This window comes from Oryza sativa, chromosome 10, assembly GCF_034140825.1.
Source record: "Oryza sativa Japonica Group chromosome 10, ASM3414082v1".
NCBI classification, from domain to species: domain Eukaryota; kingdom Viridiplantae; phylum Streptophyta; class Magnoliopsida; order Poales; family Poaceae; genus Oryza; species Oryza sativa.
In genome coordinates this window covers 3,767,883-3,785,019 of record NC_089044.1, presented here as the reverse complement: position 1 = coordinate 3,785,019, position 17,137 = coordinate 3,767,883, and the positions used below count along the sequence as shown (strand labels likewise).

The 17,137-nt window shown below is 42.3% G+C and overlaps 2 long non-coding RNA genes and 1 other non-coding gene across 3 annotated transcripts; all 3 read left to right on the top strand.

Moving 5' to 3' along the window:
* Positions 1 to 272: 272 nt before the first annotated feature.
* Positions 273 to 2,237, top strand: LOC4348149 (uncharacterized). Its single transcript, XR_001540257.3, has 3 exons — positions 273 to 452; positions 1,233 to 1,281; positions 1,977 to 2,237. It is a non-coding gene; the product is annotated as an uncharacterized lncRNA (long non-coding RNA).
* Positions 2,238 to 4,805: 2,568 nt separating this feature from the next.
* Positions 4,806 to 7,510, top strand: LOC136353672 (uncharacterized). Its single transcript, XR_010737056.1, has 3 exons — positions 4,806 to 5,486; positions 5,919 to 5,984; positions 7,162 to 7,510. It is a non-coding gene; the product is annotated as an uncharacterized lncRNA (long non-coding RNA).
* A 6,159-nt stretch (positions 7,511 to 13,669) lies between these two features.
* LOC9271747 (uncharacterized) lies at positions 13,670 to 16,584 on the top strand. The gene is made up of 3 exons (XR_003238852.2): positions 13,670 to 14,137; positions 15,256 to 15,342; positions 16,291 to 16,584. It is a non-coding gene; the product is annotated as an uncharacterized protein (transcript).
* The last annotated feature ends 553 nt before the right edge of the window (positions 16,585 to 17,137 follow it).

Here is a 17,137-nt window from a genome sequence, read left to right as displayed (position 1 = left end):
AGGGAATGAATTCTCAGTTCCATTCTCGCGGGCAAGGTTCGCCTTGACCGACTCTCTCTCAGAGATTGAGTTAGCGGAGGAGGTTACTGTAATGCCCTAGAAAAAAATAGAATACCGTAGAGGATATATTGGAAGTCCGTAAGGTTTTGGTGTTTGAAATTAGAAGAAAAACAATAGTTATTCGCTAGCTGGGCTAGCTTTCAGCCAGCCCAAGGCCCAGCTGCCCCTCCACACCCCAAAACCCTAGGAGGTCCCCCTCCCCACCTCCCCCTAGCCGTCATTTGGTACCTTGGGGCGCCCACCTCCCCTTCTGGTCGACCTCCCCCATGCCTGCCCTGCTGCAGATCTGGGAAGAAGAAGGGAAGGAGAAGAAAGGGAAAGAAGGAAGCGGAGGAAATCGAGGTGAAGATGGAAATGTGGGGTTTGATTACCCGCTGCCCATGGAGGCTTAGGTATCAATGCATGATTTCGTCCCTCTGTTTTGGTTTTCTATTAGGGTTTAGATCAAGTGTTGGAAGCGAGTAAGTTTGGGGATCCACCGATTTATTCCTCAACCGGGTTTTTTTTCTGATCTGCCACCCTGCACAGTTCTACCTTGGCTGCCTTTTCGGCCAACATAATGGGATTTCCTGCGAAAAGTCTCTATACAAAAGTTGTAGAAACGTGTAGATCTATCTTCTGACCAAATGGCATGAGTTTATATCAAGTGGTTTAGGAGGTATCAATTTCTGAAGTTGGCTGTCTAAATATCGATGCATTTTTCTGTAGTCGAGGTTCAGAGGGATTTTAGAGGATTTTAAAGATGGAATCAGAGAAACTTGTTTTTACAAAAGTTGTAGCATATGTTGTGATCTACCTCCTACATAAAAATTGTTAGATTTTATCTTGTAGTTTGTTGTCAGTGCTCTTTTGAATGGTTGTTGCACAGTTTTCTGGGCAGATGCACTTCTCTGTTTTGTGCCATGTTTTAGGCCAGCTAAATGGAAGAATTCAATTTTGTTATCTAAATGAAAGTTGTAACTCTTGTTCTGTAGATGTCAGAAATGATATATTTTGCTGTGTTATGTGATGTAGAATTGGAGGTATCGAATTGTTAATCTATGCTGCTTTTATAGGAAGATTATCGGTGATTTGTTTAATGTTGTTTGGGGTGGGATCCCAGCGTAGGAAGCGTATGTGTGATTCTTGAATGATTATGCATGTTATTTGAGTCTGAGCCGGTGTTTATTCAGGTGATGCCACTTCGGAATGCAACTAGAGTTCATCTCATCATCAGTGAAGGCAAGTGAACGTAGCGGTGGTTTGCTACAGCTTTAACCTGTTATTTTATTCTACCTTCACTTTGAAAATTATATATCATCAACCGATATATTATTATTTGTTGCACAGAGGATTTACCTATCTGAATCACACTTATTGATTTTACACTGTATATGGTTATACTTTATGCTCTTGGTTATAATACCCTTATACTGATCTCCATCGAAGGAATTTGGTTCCGATGTTATACTCTGGATTTCATACTGCATTTGCATCACTTGCATTGCATTTGAAGTTATGTCGTGAACCTATGGTTGCGACCGTACCGGTACAACATCGTATATTGCCGTAATACGATGCAGCTTCACACCTTGTTGGGTGTGAAGGCAGGAGTACATATCATTGCATTGCATATGCATTTATTCACCCTGTTGGGTGTGAAAGCAGGAGTACATATCATTGCATTGCATATGTACATATTGCAGGATGTTACGTGAAATATCGATCGAAGATATCTTTGAGAAGTGTTTTCTTCTCTGGGATTTGTGAGTATATGGATTTGATTGGTGACGTCATGATATTTTTAGTCTATGGATATTCAACTTGTCTTTATGTGAATCATAACTTAGTATTTAATTAACTATATAATCCACCTGTGGTTTAAGTAGCTTGTTAAAGCCGTTTGCTTGCTGAGATTTATTCTCATCCCCTTATAGTCTTTTCAGGTACTTGCTGTTGATATGTTTGCGTGAAGGGATGGGATTAGCTACACTGTTGCACGACATGATCTCACTTAGTCATGATTATTGTAATATGCTGATAGGATTACTTGTGTTTAGACATAATGGGTTAATTAAACACTAGAAGTGTTGACCATTAATGAGCTACCTTTTCAAGCCTATCCCTACATGTCAGTCCATTGTTGTATCATAACCTTAATCTATATGTTGATGCTTCCGCGATGTTTTCTTGTCTAAGGTAGTTGTTGCCAAAATTTTCTTGTTTTGGCACTTATGTGTGGTTGTTTAGTGGCATCCCAGGCTTATGTGGTTTTCTTGGGTGTTACAGTTACAGCAGTTCCCCCTCACGAATCTCCCGAGCCACTTCTGGAAGATGAGGTAAATGAGTTGCACTTGCTGATCTGAGTCTAGGTTGTTGCAAGATATGAAATAGTAAATAAGGGTTGCTATGATCTTGATCCTAGTTTGACTTAAATTCCGGATGTTTTGTTTTTCAAAATGATAAATTTGAAGTTCCTCAATTGATATAAATTCCTACCAGAACCAAAAAAGTGCCATCATGATTAAACCATGAACTTCTCATGCTCTATGATCAAGATCATACACCCACATATATGCACATGCTAAACTCCTACACTGGGAGCTAAGCAATATTCCATTCCATTTCCATACTACCCCAAAATAAATTCTCTATGCTTTCACGTGCTTTCTTCTTCTAAAAAGAAAATCCTTTCAGAAAAAAATAAATAAGAGGGAAGGAGGGAAAGGCATGGTTATGAAAAAAAATAAGTTATGCTCTCACAAGCATGAGCATGAAAAAAAAAGAAAAAAAAAAGAGAAATGTGTAGCTATGCCCTCTCCTAATTAATAAAAGAATGATTTATGGGAGAAGAAAGTAAGCACAAAGGAGAAGCATTTTCTTTATTTTTCTTTATATACCATTTCCACAATATATCACACACTTTGCACGATCTTGATATTGAGTATGTTTAGTTATCTATTTTAGTCTACGTTTTTAACTTAGTAATAAATCTGAATGCAAGTATGCCATGTTTGATCCCTACCGAGCTAAACATATCAAACCTTAGAGTAGGAATCAAAAAGGCAAAAATGGTAAGAAATTCATATTGATACACTTAGAGAGACTAAGTGAATCATTTGAGGAACTTGGCTTTCTTTTGCAAAATCATTTGAAAACCTCCGAAATAAGAGTCGAATAAAGATTGGGTGATTGGTGCTATAATTGATGTTGTCTTTCAACCGCCCAAGGCAAGGAGAACCGGTGTCTCGTGGGAATCAGAGATAAGGATAAGCCACTGTGCCAAAGATTTTTTAATCTGAGAGAGAGTACATATACCTTGCACTTGTACCTTTAAGATATACAGCATAGTAGCAACTCCTGATCAACAATCAAGTTTTTGTTTCCTTTCGTCCTTCACTCGGGATGAGCAAAGGTTCAAGCTTGGGGGGGTTTTTTGACGGTCGTTATCGATCAGTTTCGACCATCAATATTACCAAAATAGAGGAGAACTAATTATGCTTGCAATGCATCAATGCATATACATGTTAGAATAATAATATTCCGCCAGTATTAGGTTCACTAACCTTTTGCAGAGAATGATCATTAAATGGAGGAGAATCGGCATCAACTAAGACGATAAATCATTCGGACGATGTCGAGAATCAGACTTATGCATGAATGGGCTAAGAACTCAGAATTGACACGATGAATTGGGCCAAAATTCACAAGTCTGCATAAAGGAGCAATAGAGGAGGCCACCAGCCGAAGATGGGCCGGGATGGCCCAGCCCATGGTTTGGCCGAACCCATCCTGATGCTGTTGGATGCAGGGTTCGGCGTGGACGTCCAGGATTGCATCCCAATGACGGTTGGAGGGCACTTCGGATAATTCTGCTTCCACAACCGTCATAACTACCTCTATATAAGGACTTCACTCTCTTCACTTCAACACACACCTCAAGCAAGAGCTCTCTTATATTCTCTCAAGTTAGTTTAATGTTCTTAAGCTAGTGGAATAGGAATAGAGTAGAAATCAGGAGTCCGGAAGCCTTCGGAAGAGTTCGGGTATGGCTATAGTAACTCTTCTCTTCTCTTTTGTAAGCTATGTACTTTATTTAGAATACTCTTCTTTATACATTTATGGTATTGAAATACTTTCCGAGTATATGAATGCCAACTTTACATTATGTTCATGTTATACTGATTATACTGCTAGCTTATCTGGGAGATGCTTCGGTGCGGGTATAATGTTTGCATATGCAATTACTCTATGTCAGGACGATGATATTAGAGTAGTATCTGATAGTTTAGGCGTGGTGTCTAGATTACGGGATATCATTATTTGGGGTTATATGCGGCGGATGAGAGGTGGGTGTTGGTATTTTTTACGATCACAGATAAAATCTACAAGCACACGGATATTGTAACGCCCTAAAAATTGCCCTAAATTTAAATCGTGCTGTAATGCATTTCTAGAAATTTTAAAAGCCTAAAAGAGCCTCCAACAACTAAAATTCACCAAGATTTATGTCAAATTGGCTTGTGGGTATTTTTAATAAATTCCACATTCTTCAAAATGTTTAACCAATTTTTACTTGAATTTTCAGAGCATCCTAAATAATTTTAAGGCAACAAAAACAGTTAAAGAATTTTATAAAAAGGAAAAGCTAAAAGAAATCCACTTCCTCCTGTTGGGCTGTTTCCAGCCCATCTCTCCCCCTCCTTCTCTCAGCCCAGCCCGGCAACCCCTCTCTTCTCACCCCATCCCCTCCCTCTCCTTGGGCCAGCCTAGCTCATTCCCCCTCCCACAGACCGAAGTCTGTTTTTCTTCCTCCGCGCGCCCAGTCAGAGACAGGTGTGCTCCCTCTCGATGACAGGTGGGTCCCACTCGTCATCCCTAATCTCCAGCCATCCTCTCTCTCCGGCCGAATTCCAACCGACGGCAACCTCCGATTCACCTCCTCCACTCGCCGTTTCATCAAATTAATTGAAGGGAATTAATTCCCACCTCATCCTCTCCATTACCCCCATAATTTCCCACTCAATCCCGCTTTATTCGTCGCGGATTTTGACAATGTTCTTTAATGGTGAGCTCCACCATGGCCGGTGTCGATCTCCCTACCCGGCGTCTCTCTCCCTCCCCTCTGGCCTATAAAAGGGACCCCCGACTCCCTCCTCTCTCCCCTCACACCGCCGCCCTCTCCCTCTCCTCTCTCCATGGCCGCCGCGCCGCTCTCTTCTTGTGCCGCCACCGTCGCAACTCCGGCCGCCCCTCACCGGTGGTCGGAACCTCATCGGAGCCCACGTCGCCACCATCCGCTTCGCCGCTTCCTCCCCTTCCCCGTCCACCCCTCCGTCGAGCACGACGACCGCGGGAACAACGACGACACCGACGACCCGAAGCTTCTCACCATTTCTTCCTCACCGCCGGCAACACCGTCGACCTCTCGCCGCCGCGTCTACTCTGTGAGAACCGGCGCCTCCTCCCCTTTCCGTTTTTCCTCTTCCCGTGCTCTGTCGTACCGTCGTCGCGCCGTTGGCCGTCGCCGGTGTGCTGCCTAGCTTGGGTGCTTCTCCTTCCCGGCTGTGCTTGTGCGCCGTGAGCCGCCCTCATGGTGTATCAAGCGGCTGCCAAGTGGGACCCGCCCGTGGACCCCCTCTCTCTTCTCTGTGCAATAAATCAATTTCCTTTAGAAAAATAATTCACAAAATTGCAAATTTCCATTTAAACAGCACCTAAACTTCAAATGGCCATATCTTAACTGTTTGAACTCGGAATCGACCTGTTCAAATCTCTAATTTATCCTAAAAATGATTAGAACCCATTTATGTGTTTTATTGCTTCTGTTCATATGGATTTTATTAGTCTTTTTGTATTTATTCGCGTTGGTCGTGTAGATCCTGCCGTTCCGGAAGATCAGCTGTTCATCGCCGTTGACGTCGAAGACTTTGTGAGCGATAAAGGCAAGTCATATCTACCTTGAACATGTTGAATCCCATATTGTGAAAATTATGTTGTTTTACTTATATTGCATTGCTTTATAAATTATACCGTTCATTATTAATATTGTTTTATTAGTTATTCCTATGCCTTTCGTTATGGCCATGATATTGATTTGATATCCATAATCATTGTGAACCCTAGTAAAATTATAACTTGACTAGTATAGTACCCTACATGATGGACTAACTAGTTGCTTTAGGTAAATGCTTAGTTGTGCTTAGTTTCAACTTAGAACTTTTGGATAAACTAGACTATGGTGGTTAACAACTAAAACTGGATTAGTTATGGACTATTGACGGGTTTGTCAATAGATGGGTGATAAAATGCTTTGTGCAACTAAAATATATTTTTGGGCTGGGCTCGGGGTGCAAGCTGGTCACTTTGGTAGTCGCACCCCGGCTAATATAAGGACCGGTCTTCGGGCCTCTGTTGCAAGGCATCTTCGTGCAACCACAAGTCTAGTGGGTAAGGCCTGACTGGAAGTTTAGATTTTCTCAAAATAGGGACCATTGGTTGGAAGGGTGTGGGGCCAGGATTAAGGCCGTTTTTTCACCCGGCGCAAGGGGGGGCTTGTCTCGTCCCGGGGGATCCGGCAACCTTTACCTTGTCGGGAACCGGCGGGCGGTGAAACCTCAGCGGGTTCTCCTGTTTTGGGTAGACCTAGATGGATAGTCTTGTCAGGACCTCTATCTGAGTACCGTGGTGATACCCGGTGCGTGGCAACACGTGTTGAGGTTGTGTCTTGTGGGTAAAGTTGTACACCTCTTATCAGAGTTAAAAACTATTCGAATAGCCACACCCTCGGTTATGGGCAAGCTGAGCAATGTACCCAAAGTTCGTGTTGTTTTATAAAACCTTGGGGGGGTGAAATCATGATGGTGTAGTCATGTGGAGGTTAGCCTGGGTTAAGGAAGGTTCGCAAGCTCATGCGATCTTGGTGATATTAAAATATTGGCTTAGAGCAGGATCGTATTTTAAAATGAGCTTTAACTTGATTAAAATGTTTAAACTACGCCTTTATGCAAATAAACCCTATTAGGCCTTTTCCTTATTTCCCCTATGCATTATTGTTGCATTTCCGATGTGACTTGCTGAGTACGGTGGTGGTACTCACTCTTGCTCACAAAAATAATCCAGAGGATGGACCTGAGGAAGATGAATGCTTGGATCTCTAGTTCGCTCCGCCGTCGAGTGCCTGTGGCTGCTGCTGTTTCGTAGTCTTCCGTTGTTTTATTTGTTTATCCTTGAGTGTGAGGGCCTAGAGTCGCCCATGTAATAAAGTACCTCCTTCACGTTTCCGCAAGTGTGGCTTGTAATAATCAACAATGTCTATGTGTACTTCGCCTCATGGGACGAGGATTAATGCACTGAGCGTTTGGAAATGGTGTATATTTCTGGGCGTGACAGATATACCGATGTAGCACTTCCCCTACGGAGTATTCCAAAGGTATCGAATCCAAGGGAAAGTATCTCTTCCTCCGATTCATCTAAGGACACAAAGCTAATGTGGGCAGAGGGCAGAGAGGATTTCGTAATGAGAAACAATGTCTAGGGAAAGCTTAGTTTAATCCTAATGCAATACTTCAGGCACTGGCAACCCGCTGTTCCCAGATGTTGCTCTACTACGTACCCGGACAGAGAGGAATTAAGTACTCTTGAGGGCTGTCACCACCTCTACACCCACCTCAAACGTACTATGGGATACGCAGCAATCACTGGAGATTAATTACCCAGACACCGCGTCTACGCAATTAATAACTACTCTAGTGCCGATCAAACACTAAAGCAATCACTATAAATAAATAGACTATAGTGAACTATGATCCCGTATGCTAATTAGGAACTAACCAAGAAGTAATTCTCACTAAGCAAATCTTAATTACTCAAAATGATATTTCTATTAAAGCAGAGTAATTAACAAGATACAAAAGATAAGAAGAGATTATCGACAACTCCAGGATTCCTCCGATTCCTTCTACCGTACTCTCTCCCTATTCTAATATACAATAAAGTACACTAGAGCCTCTTGTAATTCAGCTCATGCTTTGGTGTGTGTGAATGAGGGAGAGGAGAGGGGTATTTATAGTGTGGAGCTTGCTTGGGAGTGTGGAGATGCTAGGAATATTCTTCATAGAATCCAAAGAGCATATTCCTTCTCCTCTTGCCATATTTCCTTTCTATGACGGTTTCCACCGGTAGAAACGGCCACAACCGTCATTGGATGAGGAGTACAACCGTCATACCGAATAGGGGCTGGACTAGGCCAGCTAGGGGTTCGGCCGAACCCTGGTTGGCTCCCCTGGCCCACATCCTTCTTCAGGATGCTAACATGTGGGCCCCACTTCATGATACTCCATGTTTTGGCTCCAAATTATTGCACAATTTATATGTTGTAGCTCAAAACCATGTGAGTCCATCAACGTAGAATATATTTCCATTCTTTATGCTCATTCTCTCCCAACTTTGGTGGTTGATCACCTGCATACAAATATACATCAACACTCATAGAAATTGTTAGAAATAAATCCTACCACTATGTTGGATGTTTCACATTTATGGTTTTATGCCGGTATTGACGGCGTTATTTTGGTACTTAACAGCCGTCAACAAAACCCCCCACACTTAGCTCTTTACTCGTCCCAAGTAAAGGTTAAGGATTAATGTGGAATAAAATTTTCCAAGATACAATACAAGTACACATTATTCTAAGCCATACTTGTGCCTGTGAACTTTTGAAGTGTCTAACTTACCATCTTGGGCAATTGATGAATGGAACATTTGTGACTCAAGTCCTCCTTAATCCTCTTGTCAATCTCTTGGAGTTTTTATATATTTTCGCAAAGTAGCTATACTCCTCAAATGACCTTCTCTCAGATCACTCATGTGGTTTTTATTTGTGGATCCTCACCAAGGCATGTTTGCCGAATTGTCCCTATTCTAAAAGGTTGTATAGGTGGAGCTCGGTAGGGATAAATCGGGGCATACCTGCATCACATATATTGCAAAGCCAAAATACCGAACCCAAGGAGATAGCAAGTCATACTCTCTGATCAAGAATGTGCATGTGCGTGGTATGTGTATGTGTATAGAAAATTGTGTGGATGGAAAAAGGAAAATAAAAGATAACAACTCCTTTGGTATACCTCCTCCTCCAATTTTCTCTATTTGGAAATTTGAGAGAGTGCATGCCCCATACTTTGTATGAGCAAGATTCTCTCTATTTTTCTTTCTTTTTTTTTCATCAATGCTCCATACTTGTATGAGCAAGACTTTATTTTTTTCATCTTTTTTCATAGCCATGCCTTTCTTATCTCTATCTCTCTCTCTTTTGGAAAGAATTTTGGAGGAAGAGGAATAAATGATGTGGAGTGTTTATTTTGTGGCTAATGGATAAAATAAATGATGAATGATGGATGCTAGCTTCTAGCGTAGAAGTTTAGCATACATGTGTATATGGAGTGTACGTGATCTTAATCATGAAAGTATGAAGAGCATCTCACACGGGTCACAATAATTTGACAAAGCTCAATGTAATGCCAAGCAGCCTAAACATATATCAGGATTTTGCAATAAGAATCGTATATGGCCTTGGTAGGTAATAATATATTCACTGAGGAGTATTGCTCTAATTTTTTTTAATTTTCGCAAAGATAAAATCCCAAGTATCATGACAGTTGGACAATAATTTCTTTTGTCATAACCATATCACATATATCAATTACTTAGATTAGCAAGATTCCCTATGATAGATAGTTGTTCACAAGTGACAAGTATTAGCAAAGAATAAAAAGCATACATGATTAATCATAGGAAAATTTTATTCGTTGAGAGTTAATGTTTTCAATTTTCATTTGGAATCAAACTAAATTATATTCAAGTTTTCTGCCAAGTTTAACTCACAACCAGGGGAGGATAAGGAAGGAGACGCGCAAACCTGACCACACGGCGAAGGATGACAGAACCGAGCCAGGCATGGGTCGGATGAACACTTGGTTCGGCCAACCCAACCTAGACTTGGTTCTGACTGCTGAGTTTTGTGCATGGCCGTGGGATGGTATTCATCGCATTGTCATGTTGAGTAGATGCTGTAGCACGTCAGGAGTTCCGAAAAGACTCCCCCACACTTGTTTTGTACCTTATCTTTATTCAACAAAAGCATCGAAAGCAAAACGGGCTTTCACCGGGGTAAAGTACCGGTGAGCCAAATTTTATTCAAGTAACTCTAGGCGCATGAAGTGCCTAAATTTATTTTATTCTATTTCACTTTTATTTTTTTATTTTTTTATGGCAACAATGAGCATGGTGGGTATCCTAGCAGAGCGGATGTATGACGTCATGATACACAGGGTGTTTGAGATTCTTACCAGATCGTACTTACCAAGCTTTGAATCGAATCGACTGTAACAAAGTATTGCATTTGCTCTGCTGTGCATCTTTGTTTTCTCATAGACCAAGGAGAGTGCTATGAATGTTGAGGTTATTGTACACTGCTCCTTAGTTGTCTTTTTATTTCCTGCAAAAAAGGTTAGTGGACAACAAATACCCGATGGACTACAAAAAATTGAAAAGATTTTATCATAGCCTCAAAATTAGTTGTTCACATCCATGCTATAAAGGAATTGGATTGAAAACTTAATGAGCGTGGATCCCTGTAACGGACTCAAATTTCAGGGAAAAATTTTTGCAAAATATTTTAAGTCATGTACTACTTGATTCTTCCGTTGGAGTAATCTCTGTTTTTAATCTCTTGTTTAATTTGGATCTAAACTTTATTTGCAAAGTTTATCGCTCTTTTTTTAATTTTATAAAAAAACCCTCTGTTTATTTTATTTAATCTTTAACTTTGGCTCTAAATTATATTTCCTTTGAATCCATTCCCGAACACCTCCAACAAATACCCTTTCAATTCCCGTTCAACTATCTCTAGAGCACATGCAATATCAATCTCTCTAGAGTTAATATCTTTTCATTTAAAGCTTACCACACTACCACCAAATCTAGTTTTATCTTCCACCAAATACTTCCCCTTTGATTTCTAACCAAACACTTGAAATACCAATTCCTATGTTCCCCATAACCAATATTTTCCTTTTGATCTCTACTCAACTATTTCCAGAATACATGAAAGGCAAAATTTGCTACAGGACATGCAAAAATCGTGTAATTGGCTGAGGGACATCCAAAAATATGACACTGCCCGTGGACACTATAAAAATTGTGTAATTGGCCACAGGACACTGGACGCATTATTTTATTATTAATGGGATGAAAGATGTGAGATTTTTTTTGAAATGCCCTAATTGCCCCCGCGCTCCCGACTGGGTCCGGTCGAACCAACCCAACCTAGTCGTCTTCTTCGCCACCACCCCACCCACCCAAAATCCCCAAACCTAACACTAACCTCGCGATGGCGGCAGCGTCGGCGGCGGAGGAGGAGGCTGCTTCGGCTTCGGCGACGGCGCACGGTGACTGTGTCCTGGCTGCAGCGTGCAGGGTATTCGACGGTGAGCCCGTCGAGCTGTCCGCGAAGGTCCTGCTCCTGCGGTTGCGCTCCGCGGAGGCCATCGCAGGGATCCATGGCGGCTACTGGTGCACGGTGATTGCATCAGGCATGAACGGGTCCGCGGCGGTGGAGATCCTCGCCTAGGTCGAGGCCGCCTGTGCAAAGCACGGCGCGCGCCTCGCCAGCGAGAGCGCGTCGCTCGTCGTGGAGCGCGACTGGGACGACTACCCCTGGCACGTCGCTCGTCGCGCACACGACCGTGCCACTTCATGTACCAGAGGATGGGCGCGGAGTTCATCTCGCCGGACCACTGGCCGTTCGTACAGCTGGTGCGCGCCATGGAGCGCCCCGAGGAGGCGCATGAGGACGACCTCCCCGCCGCCGGCGCCGGCGGGCGGCTCGCCGTGCCGTCCAGCGGCCGCGCAGCAGAAGACGCCACCGCGAAGCAAGTGCAGACAGTGTAGACGACGCTGGCACAGTGCGCCTCATAGCTGTACATGTGCAGTAGTTATACCAGTACTACTGCAATTCCAGCGATTCCTTTTCATTAGGAAAATTATACTGATAGATGGTGACCCGCAGGGGCAATCTAGGCATTTCGTAAAAAATCTCACCACTTTCATTCTGGAAATTATAAAATAATACGTCCGGTATCCTATAGCCAATTACACAATTTTTGTAGTGTCCACGGACAGTGTCACGTTTTTTCAGTGCCCCTCAGCCAATTACACGATTTTTGTCTGTCCTGTAGCAAATTTTGCCTACATGAAATGCCATTCTATAACCTCCCTAGAGTACATAAAATGACAGTTTCCAATTTCCTCAGAGTTAATACTCTCCCTTTGAACTCTACCCAAATATCTTTAGAGTACATGAAATGTTGATGCCTTTCCTTTGGATCTCCACCTAAATATTTCCAGAGCCCATAAAATATCCCTTTTCAATCCCTCCTATTCAAAAAGTCCAAACTTCCTTTAGCCACAAATATTTCACCAAAAATCCATACCACACATTTTGGAGGCTAAAATCCTAGTTATTTACCTCCATCTATTTTTGTCATCATCCCAAAATTTATCCAAAGTTAGTAGATAAATTATTTGTATTTCCTTTCCTTTCCATTCGGCTATTTTAAATTTTAAATTTTAAATTTTAAAATATTAGAGAAAATCTTTTTGACAAGTTTTATATTTGGTTCTTATTGAGTTCTATAATATTGGAGCATCTTTATTTTTATCCTTTTCAAAATTTATATCTCAAAATAAATATCTTTGGTTTTATTTTAAAAAGTATTTCAAACCCTTTTGTTTCAAAAACCTTATATTCAAATTCCATTTATAAAATTCAAAAGACCCTCAAACATTCCTTTTTTAAATTTTATCTCCTTTAGTTTTCACTTCCTCGAAATCCTATTTTATTTCTTACCAAAATCCAAAAAGGTCCACATACATCCATCCATCCATCCTTTGATTTTTCATCTCCTTTGAATTCCATTCAAAACCCTCTACACAAATTATCAAAACTTCCTATTCAATTTGGGCCAAACTCCCATTCATTTGGCCCATTCCCCTTTTCTTTTCCTTCCCTTCCTCCCTTCTCTCGGGCCGCCGGCCCAGCCGAGCCGGCCCACTTAGCGCGGCCCAGCCAGGCCGAGCCGCCTCCTCTTCCTCCAGTGGGCGCCGCCACCACCGCGCCACCATGGGCGCCGCCACCGCCCAGCCGCTTCCAGCGATGCCGCAGCCGTTTTGCGCCGCCCGCACTGCCAGCCGCTGCCACGCTGCTACCGCGTCGCTTCCACCGCAAACTGGGGGCCCACGTGGCACCCCACAGCTGCGCCGCCGCCGCCGCCATTCTTGCCGCCACCGCTGTAATGCCGCCGCCGTCCGCTGATTAGTTGCCGCTGCTGCTAGCCGCCGCCGCCCACTGCTTGCCGCCTCCATCGCCCATTGTTCCCGCCGCCGCCGCGCCACGCGTCGCTCTGAGCCGCCGCCAACCACCAAACCGCCGACGACGCCCAATCCGGCGAGGACACACGTCGCCGCCTCTCATCATCCCGAGCCGACGCCGAGCCGTGCCGTCGTCGCCTTCCCTTCCTCCACCGCCTCTCATCGCCTATATAAGTAAACGAACCCCCTCTGTTTTTCCCACATCGACCGAGCTCTTCGAGCTCCGTCTCTCTTCTCCCATGGCCGATCGTCGACGCCGTCGGTCGATCTCCTCATCCGTAGCTCCTCTTCCCTTCTCCTCGCACCACCGGCATCGCCTCCATCCGTCGAGTCCGTTTTTCCCCCTTTCCCCTCTCCCTCCACCTCTAAGTCAAGTCACCACCGCCATCATCCATGCCGGCTCAAGGTGAGCCCTTGCCGCCGCCGTTCCGGCCATCTCCCTCACTTCCTCCACCTGCCACCACCCTCCCTCACTTCCTCCACCTGCCACCACCCTCCTCGGGAGTGCATCGCTCGGGAACGCGGTTTGACGCCGGTGTCACCGCCTCCCCACCACTGGAGCCTGGGCGCCCCCTCTCCTCCTCCTCTCTGTTCGACCGAAGAGAAGAAAGAGGAAGAGACGGGAGGAAGAAGAAGGAAAGAGAAAAGAGAAAAGAAAGACTGACAGGTGGGCCCCTGCACAGTAACATTTCGTATTTTCTCTATTTAATTCCAAACCCAATCTTTAGAAGCCCATATCTCTGAAACCGTAGATCCGATTCCAGTAAATCTTGGACCTAAATTCATCTGATTTCAAACCCTCTCTTTTCATACCAAATTTTCTATTTTTAAAAATTTATGTAAATTTCTTTATTTCAATACCCTTTTTCTTATTTATTTATTTACTTTCTAATGTTAAATTATTTTAATTAACCTTTAAAAATTATTTTAAAATTATTTGATTCTTTATATCCCTTTAATTTTAAATTTATCGTTTAAAAACCCTTTTTAAAATTTAATTATCCTTTAATTTCTTTAAATGCCCTTTTCTTTATTTTAAAATACCATTTCAAATTTTAATCTATTTTTAAAAACTCTTTTGAATTCAAATTTCTTTAAACCATTCTTTTACAATCCTTAGCCACCAAAAAGCCGCCATGGAAACTTTACGTCTTCTATGGAGACGTTCGCGTGGTCTTAAACCCCGACGTCAAACCGAAGATCGTAAAACCCGGCATAACCTAATCCTAAGGTCGAAGTGTCGCTCTTCTCATCCCACGCCTCAACGCGTACAGTGGTCGGAGCCTCACTGCTCCCTCGACCTCCACAGCACGCCGCACACTAGCTTTTGGCTCTGTGCAATCCTAACCGCTCTACGGTCACTCACGACTGTAGAGTAACACTATTCCGTAAACCTGCACCAACCTCTCAACTCCTTGGTCGTTGTGCTGCTTAATTGTAGCATCGACTAGACGAGCCGATATTTAGCTGTTATGCTGCCCATCTTTAGCATCGGCTAACCAATCCAAATATCTAGCCGTCGTGCTACTTTACTCTAGCACCGACTAGAAACCAAATCCACCAAATAAACCCCACCTATCCAAAATTATCCTTTCTTCAATTTTATTCAATTTCCAACCTATAGAAACCATCACCTTTCTTTATTTTTCAAATTCAAACTTATAAGGAATCATTCCTTTTTCCCCTCGCCTCGCTCCAATTTTATTTATTCCTTGGTTTTATCGTTTCTTTGTAGCAATTTGCTTATAGGCTTTATTTGCCATCTTTTTCGTATTCGTACGTTAGACCGTACAGCAAGTTCTATCGGCATCCAAGGAGCTGATGTGGACCCAGATGGCTACGCTAAAGCCGCGGAAAATCTTAAGGCGCAAGGCAAGACATAATTAAAATTTTGATCATATAGAAACCTTGATATAATATTCATATTTAAATTTGATGCATGATATTTACTCTTTTAACATCTCATGGGTAGATGTTATATTTTAGAATAACATTATGGTAATTATTAATGCTTTCTAGCATTGTTACATGAGATTATTGAAAAGGTGCATTTAAGATCATTTTATGTGGTTTATTATTCAAACATCTTTACAAACTTAGGAATCCGGTTAAAATGGGCATTTATGAATTGAGATTGTGAATATTGTGATTATAAATGTTGATAAATGATGAAGTTGGTGTGGGGAGTTTGGAAAGTTTTGGGTGGTTTAACCGGATTATAATTACCCCCTTATACCATGGAAATGACATAGTTGCGTCCATCCACACGATTAAGTAATTGGACTTAGCCTAGTACATTGTCCCACTATATGAAAGACTGTTGGTTGGCTCACTAGGAGCAGGATTGGGGTGAACGCATGCGTAAGGAGGTTGGGGGCATGGTTCACAACGGTGGAACCCGTGAAAGCAGCGACCAAGTAGCCTTGTCTAGGCCTGGCAAGTGCCCGACTGCTAGGACGGATCAATATCCCACTCGTGCAGTAACTAGTAGTAAGTGGGACCTTCGAACGGCTCTGTTGTTCTCAGCCTAGCTAGCTGTGGGCATCATGTGGGTAAAGCTGGACAGTCTCTGTAGAGGTGAATTAAATCATTCGAATGTGCCATACTCCCGGTTCTGGAGTTGTGTCATCAGGGTGATTCCTACTCCTAAAGTATAAGTAGTTTTAAAAATTAAATTGTTGAGGATAAAGATGATTTATGGTTTTTATTATTCCTTTAATTTATTATTGTTTTATTTATTCATATCTCTTCACCTTTAATTATTTATAATATGTCTTGTTAAGTACACAAGTACTCACCCTTGCATAATTTGACATATAGAGAAAACGTGCTAACAAAGAGATCAGAAGGAAGCGAGATCTACGGCAACGACAAGTTTGTCTAGGCTAGTCTACACTCGAGCTTTTGCCTGTGGAGTTCTTTGAGTTCTTTGGAGTTTATTAGTTGTAGTTTTAGTAGTTGAAGAATTTAGGAGTTTAATAGTTTAGAACTTTGGATTTTCTTGTATTTCAAATAAGGATATATTAGTTTGGATCTTTTCACCCTTTAACAGTTATATAATTAGCTTGTATGAACAAACCTGTGTAAATAATCGAAAGCTGTTCTGTATATCAATCTGTGCGTGATCGAAATCCTGGACGATCACGAGTGGATTTTTGGGGCACCAAGCCTAAATTGGGTGTCCCCACAATCCCACAAATTTGCCATAATTTTATTTTGGCATTTTATTTACTCGAGAGACATTTCTTTTATTATTAAAAACATTTTTTTCAAAACTCTTTTTTTTTCACCAAACTTTTATTCAAGCAAAACTCAAACAAAGCTGCGATAAACTTATATAACATAATAAAGGAGCATTTGGAAATATACGTACCGTGCACCTTGAGAGGTGATATGTTTCTCATTTGCATGTTTTGGCAATTGATTTGTTCCTGGCCCTTGACTTACCTTCAGCGTGACTCGTACTTGAGAACTCACCCATCAAATTTAAAACTTTTCCTGCAGGGGTTAGTCCACAAAGGGTATACATCCGAAGTCCATGAAAGTACTAGCTCTACAATTCATTTAAACAAAGTGGACACCACGTCAACTTTGAATAAAGCAGGCTATTTATCCTAAGCATCACGCTCAATTTAAAAAGCCTATGAATGTCGACGTCCACCCAAAC